The sequence below is a fragment of the Grammomys surdaster genome, unplaced genomic scaffold (assembly GCF_004785775.1).
Source record: "Grammomys surdaster isolate TR1022 unplaced genomic scaffold, NIH_TR_1.0 62, whole genome shotgun sequence".
NCBI classification, from domain to species: domain Eukaryota; kingdom Metazoa; phylum Chordata; class Mammalia; order Rodentia; family Muridae; genus Grammomys; species Grammomys surdaster.
In genome coordinates, this window is record NW_021604564.1 from 20,807,074 (window position 1) to 20,813,755 (window position 6,682).

Here is a 6,682-nt window from a genome sequence, read left to right on the forward strand (position 1 = left end):
ATGCTGGCGAGGATGTGGAGAAAGAGGAACACTCCTCCATTGCTGGTGGGATTGTAAGCTGGTACAATCACTTTGGAAAGCAGTCTGGTGGTTCCTCAGAAAACTGGAAATAGTTCTACCTCAGGACCCAGCTATACCACTCCTGGGCATATACCCAAAAGATGCTCCAACATATAGCAAGGACACATGTTCCACTATGTTCATAGCAGCCTTATTTATAGTAGCCAGAAGTTGGAAACAAGCACCTGTGTTTTATCCGAGAATTTGGGAGGCTGAGGTCGGTAGACCTTTGAAGTCAGCTTGGTCTACATAGGAAGTTCCAGGTAAGCCAGGAGTGTAGTAAGATGTTGTTTCAAAAAACAAATATCAAAATTCCCCATTTTTTTTTACTTGTGCTGGCTCAGTTTCTCTGCTCAGTTTAGCTGGGAACTGCTCAGTTTAGCTGAGAGGCCATTGTGTGTGCTAGGCAGGAGCTTTCTGCCTGAGCTCCAGCCACAGCTCGGTGCATTTCCATGTCGGATTACTGTCCACTTCTCTGTTGTCCACACTAGGTTCCAAGTCCTTGCAGGCCAAGGAGACCCGGGGAGTCAGAAGCTGTCAAGCAAGCACAGGAATGGCAGATACTTGATTGACGAATGTGAAGAAAAGAGCTCCAGGAGTGAGGCGCAGGGAGAGACCCTCTTGCCCTGACTAGGGGGAGGCAGCACGGTGCCAACTACAGGTGCTGTCTGAGAATGGGGCAAACTCTTCTCCAGGGCGTGCCTCTACTCTTCCTCTCCATCTCTGGTAACCGCTTTCCCTGATGTCACGATACTTGAATCCTCCCACAGAGTTGTGTCTCAGGCAGACTTTATCCCACAAAAGCATCATGCTTCTCAGTGGCCTGTGTAGCCCCATTAGTGCAGGCCATTCTTAGTGGTTAAAAGGAAGACATCTTCCACAGATACACACTCATGTATAAATGCCTAAGGGTTTACATTTTTTCTCTATGGGGTAGAAATCCTGGCTGTATGATAAAGGAAGTAAAGGGTTATCCGCTTTATGTGCAGAGCTCTTCCAGTCCTCACCTATCCTTGCTGATGCTGTTGCTGTGACAATTGTCCTTCATCTCTGGCCTGGGAGCTTTGATCCATGTGCCACCATCTGAGAAATTGTGAGTGTTTCCCTCATTAGCTTACAAGCAATGGGGAATCCAGACACTTCATAGCTTTGGAGGATTATTGAATTTTATAGCAAAAAAAACCAACAAAACAAAAAACGAAAAAAACCATTGCTCTCTACAAAGTGGAGTGTGCAAGAGTAAATGAGGTTCATAAAGGACTTTGCCATAACTTTCCCACACGGTTAGGCCCATCATTAATCCATTTCTCCACACCCAGGGGTTCGTCCACATACATATAGTCCACATAGTAATACATTCTTGAAAATATGAAACCAGTGCTCAAAAGAATCAATGCTCCCCCCTAGTAAGATAGACCTGATGAGCATCATGGCGTTTTACTGATGATCTGAAGCATTCCAACTGGAAAGCCGTTCACTAAGCCAGGCGTGCTAAAGCTATTGTGCTTGGAGATGTAAGAAAAAGTGGGTAAAGCCCTCGCATTCATTTCTTGACCTCACTCAGTGTGAACATTCGGAAAACAAATCTTGCCAACCTTTATTTTTGGAAAGGTTAAAAACAACTCTACTTTATCCTAATCCCTGCGATCCTTGCCGACCTTCTCCCAAAAGTTATTTAAAGATACGTTCCTCAAAGTTATATTTGTCCTTCCTTGAGGGTGAGGGAACCTTCCAGTCACTTACACACAGGGAACTGGCAGAGGCAGACCCTGTAAGTCACCTGTTGGGAGGAGAGACTGGGAAGACAGATGGGCTCAGGCTTTTCAGTCCTATGAAATCGTCATTCAGCTTATTCAAGCCCCATTCTCCTAATACCAGAAATTCCACTTTAAAATCATGCAATCTCTTTTCATTACCTATGCAGCCCCTTTGTGCTGCATTCATTCCATGTTTCACAGATTTCTCTTATAACCCCCAAACAACACAACCATGGTCTTAGCCCTGAATTGCTCCACAATAGAATTCTGGTGGCACTGCTGTCTCTATATGGCCAGGTAAGTGATTACATCATTACCTTACTGGGCTAAAAAGCATGAGTAGCCACTCACTGTAGGCACCAGTCTGAGCAGGCAGATTTGGGAAGGGGTGGAGGCAGCCTCACTTAGGATACACAAGGATACTGCTGTTTCTTTCCTACTATCTCTGTTCTTCCTAGGTTACTCCTTTATCCTGTAATTCTTAACTTGAGGGCAAAGTAAAGCAAAAGGACATACAGGACAGAAAACAAAAACCATTTTCTACTTCTCCCTGTACTTATATGGAATAAATTATCTTAAAGATATATGAGACCCACACTGGGTCTTGGTGGTTCCTTTAATGCCAATTTTGTTTAAAAATTAAAGTCACAGGGGCTGGAAGAGATGATCGAGTGATTAGGAACACACACCTATGAAGTCCTGAATTCACTTCCCAGTGCTTCTGTTGGGCAGCTCACAACCGCCTGAAACTCCAGATCCAAGAGATCTGACACTCTCTTCTGACATCCAAGGGCCCCCTCACACGTGTGCAATACCCACCCCATGCAATTAAAAAGAACTTGAATCTTATTAAAGTCACATACTCACACAACATACAAAGATGTAACTCAATGAATAATGCATTACTATGAAATCATAATGCTTTTAAATGTTTTATGGATAAAAAAAGTTAGAGAAGACGATAGAATGTAGAAAATTATGAATTGTGTGAGGCTGAAATGTTTTTAAGAACATTCAGTTTCTTCACCTGATAGCATTTGAATCTCTGGGCTAGTCTGGTTTAATCTCTACACATTCATAGTATATAAACAAGCAAACAAACAAATAAATTTACTTTCTAAGCTATAAAATGCATTAAATACTTTCTTAGAAGATGTTTAGATGACAAGATGAAAATTCTCAGGATGGCATCCATGGTAACTCATGGGTAGTCTGTAACTGTCTTTTAAAGGACTTGTGGTATCTGTCCTAGGTGGAATTAGTGATTAAATTGCATGTTCCCTGGAAAGCTTGGACCTGCAGTACCACCTGTATGTGTGAGAACTGAGGACCTCCAACTGGAGGCACGAGGAGCCAGTTTAATAAACACTCCAGTCCTCACAGAAACTTGTGCTTCTTAAACTCAAGCTTGGGCTATACCTCCATCAAAGAGTCCATTGTATTTACGAGTGTGGAGGGAAATGGGAGCCATTAATAAGAATCTGTTACAGTAAACCAGAAAGGAGACAGGCTATCTATTTACGTATGCAATAGACCTATCTTTGCCTACAACAACAGGAGAATAGGTGTTTGAATCTTAGCTCAATGATTCATCACGGAGAAGGAGCTGTGTCTGGTGGACTCTGTTGACACCAGGGGAAGACAGCACTTCTGCAGAGCCAGGGACAATAAAGCCCTGGTATCCAAGTCAATCAAGCAAATCTTATGCACCAAAGCACTTCTTATACAAGGTATATCAGCCTTGGCTCTCGCAGCAGCAAACCCACCAATTCAGTAGGGGGTTTTGTTTGCTTTATGAAGATCCTCCCCTCATCTCATTAGCCAGAAGCTTACATTTCCATCGTCCCAAAAGGGAGAGAAGCTTCATACACACACAACTGCAAGAAAGTGGCAGGCTCCCAAGCCATAAATGGCTCCAATTTTCATGCAAAGTCAGATTAGTGAATCACAGGTGGATTTTAACCAAAAACCGAATTGAAGGGCCTCCGCCACCAATAATACCTCATTCAAAATAATCAGCTCACCCTTGGCTAGAAACATTATGCATACTCCGGCCAAATACATTAAAACCTAGACAGCTCTGGAGATAACTCAGCAACAAGCCAATATCTAGACGTGATTTGACATAGAAGAAATAATAAAAGCGGGCTGTGAAAAGCAGCGTGGGCTGAAGATTTATGGACTGGGACAGCCAAAAAGAATTGAGGGTGTTCAGTTGGAGGAACTTCTTGGGAGAACTTATGAGAAGATTTTATTTGTGAATTTAGATCTGCATTCAGAGCCAATCTTCTATAGATGCAGATTACAAAATGAGTTAAACACAGAGAGAAAAACATTACCAGTACCTATAGGAATTAAAAATCCAAGACCGTAAATACGGTCAAGAATTAAAGGATCCGACTACAGGAAATCTAAGTCTAGGGTATCGTTCTAGGAAGACCTGATCAGAGTCTGTGTGTTCTGTGTCACAGAGTCTCAAGCCACTGCTGTTTTCATCTTTATCGGAAGCAGCAGCAGCAGCAGCAACATAATCATTACCCACCACTAAGTCATCCTTTCTGTAATCATCATCATGATCACCACCATCATCACCACCATCATCACCACCATCATCACAGCTGCCATCATCTTCATCACTATCACCACCATCTCCATCACCACCATCACTGGTAGCACCAGATCCTCTTCTACCATTGTTTATTGTGGAATGTGGGTTAGGATGATGCCCTAGGAATCTACAATGAACCCAAGCACACAAACCAGTGTGACTGTCTCCTTCCTCTTACCTCTTGACAGGCTCAACAATTCCAGACTGTGAATCCATCAAAAGACTGATCATTCGTTACACTAGTTCCCTCACGACCAAGTCATCTCTGGAAATAAATAAATAAATAAATAAATAGCCCGAGGGTGCTTATTATTGACCTCCTAGGGATCTCTACCTGATCGAACTGACAGTGAGGATTAACTGTCCCACCTTCCACCTCCCCCATGTTCTTTACAAAACATCTGGATCTCCTCTGGAGTTCAACATCCATTATCAGCAAATCTGCCTCATCTCCAGTCTCTCTTTTGAAAGTTCCTTACACTTTCTTGGTCTTCTCCCTTCAGACGCCCCTCTTCTCTGTCTCCGTCTTTGACGTCAGTGCCCACTGACCTCACAAATTCACTTTGCTACCATTATCAGTTCATCTCCAGACATTTTAACTCTCTGATGTCAACCGCTGATTCTCTCCCTCTCTTTGTTACATTGTTGCTCATGGAGGAAGACTTGGTCAATGTGCAGACAACCCCTGGTGCTCCCAAATGCAGATGGTCTTCCATCCCCCCAGCTCTGTGTCCTGAATCCTTGCTCTCCACCTCACCCTGTACTGCACCTCAGCCGTTACTTTCTGATCATATCCTGGGGCTATGACCTTACCATCCCACACAGCCACAGTCACTTCCTCTTCTAGCATAATTCTATCAATGACTCCATCTTCCCAGACTCTCCAATCTGTCACTTTGCCCTTCTGTCCCACATGCTCTTACCCAGATCAAATTCCAAATCATCACAAGTGTTCTCTAGATAGTACGGTCCCTCTTGTGTCTCACTTCTCTTCTTTATATTCACCTAACAAAATTAATTTACAGAGCAGTGTACCATGCTCTCTGTGTACAGCAGCGCCCAGAGGAAAACCCAAGATGATATTGCTTTGTCTAATAGTACAGTAAGACAGCAAGTGGCCTTATGCTGCCTGGCCTGTGTGACACAGAGAATAAAGGGAAGGGTGATGGGGCATAAGCAGGTTAGCTGTATATGATGACAGATGGAGATGGACAAACAGGTGTGTGTTCTTTATAGGCAACCACTATGTTTTTATAGAACAGTTTTTCTTTTAGGCATCATCTTTTAAGGATAAACACTAGTATTCAAAAGTTATTTGAGAATTAATTTAAAATGCTGCTTTACTGTAGGAAATGGGATAAACTGGTAAACACTGTAGTGGATTGATGTTACTGTCATGACATATTGTGTTTTGTAAATGCTTTTATTTAAACATCATCCCTTTTGAACAGATAGTCTTTATGGCCTTGTAAAGTAAGAGCTGGATGTATTTATAGGCAGACTTATTAGAGTTGTGTTTTATCTGCTTCTTTTTGAGACAGAGTCTGACTATGAAGTATTGGGTAGCCTGGAACTTACTATGTAGTCCAGGCTCATTTTGAACTCAGAGATCCACCTGAAGGCGCTCACCACAGGCCCGGTCTGGATTATAGTTTTAAATTCTGAGAACACAGTGATTTTTTTTAGAGCAGAAATCTCAGATTTCTTGTCAGTCTCTCCACCCCATTGTCTAAATTCACCTTATTTCTCTGACTGTTTTCTTAATTATCCATATTTGTTGCTCGATGTGCCCTGCAGAGCTACTCCGGGAGCTAGGGATCAGATTGGGTCAGGCAGATGACGCTGTTGGCTGCCTTCCTCAGCATTTCATTATAATACATTTGATGTATTATCACCTATAAAACATTTGGTGTTCACAAAATATATCACTAGCTACCGAAAACGCCTCACCAATGAAAAGTAGCAGAAACATTTAGCCTGTGACCTGATTCATTTAGTGGCAGATTCTGAGCTAGTTTTGAGATTTTTCATCTTTTGCTTTGGTGGGGGAATTATGGAAAGCTGATGCTGACTGTGACAGATGGTCACAGTCTTGCACTTCACAATTAAGTATATAACCACGACCTGTATTGCTTGAGCTTGAAAAGCCACCTAGACTTCAGCACACGGCAGAGCTGAGACAGAAGCTCATCAGTGATTACGTATTGGAGGATCAAGCATTTATACGATTTGTCTAGAACACACTTGCAAACTTTCT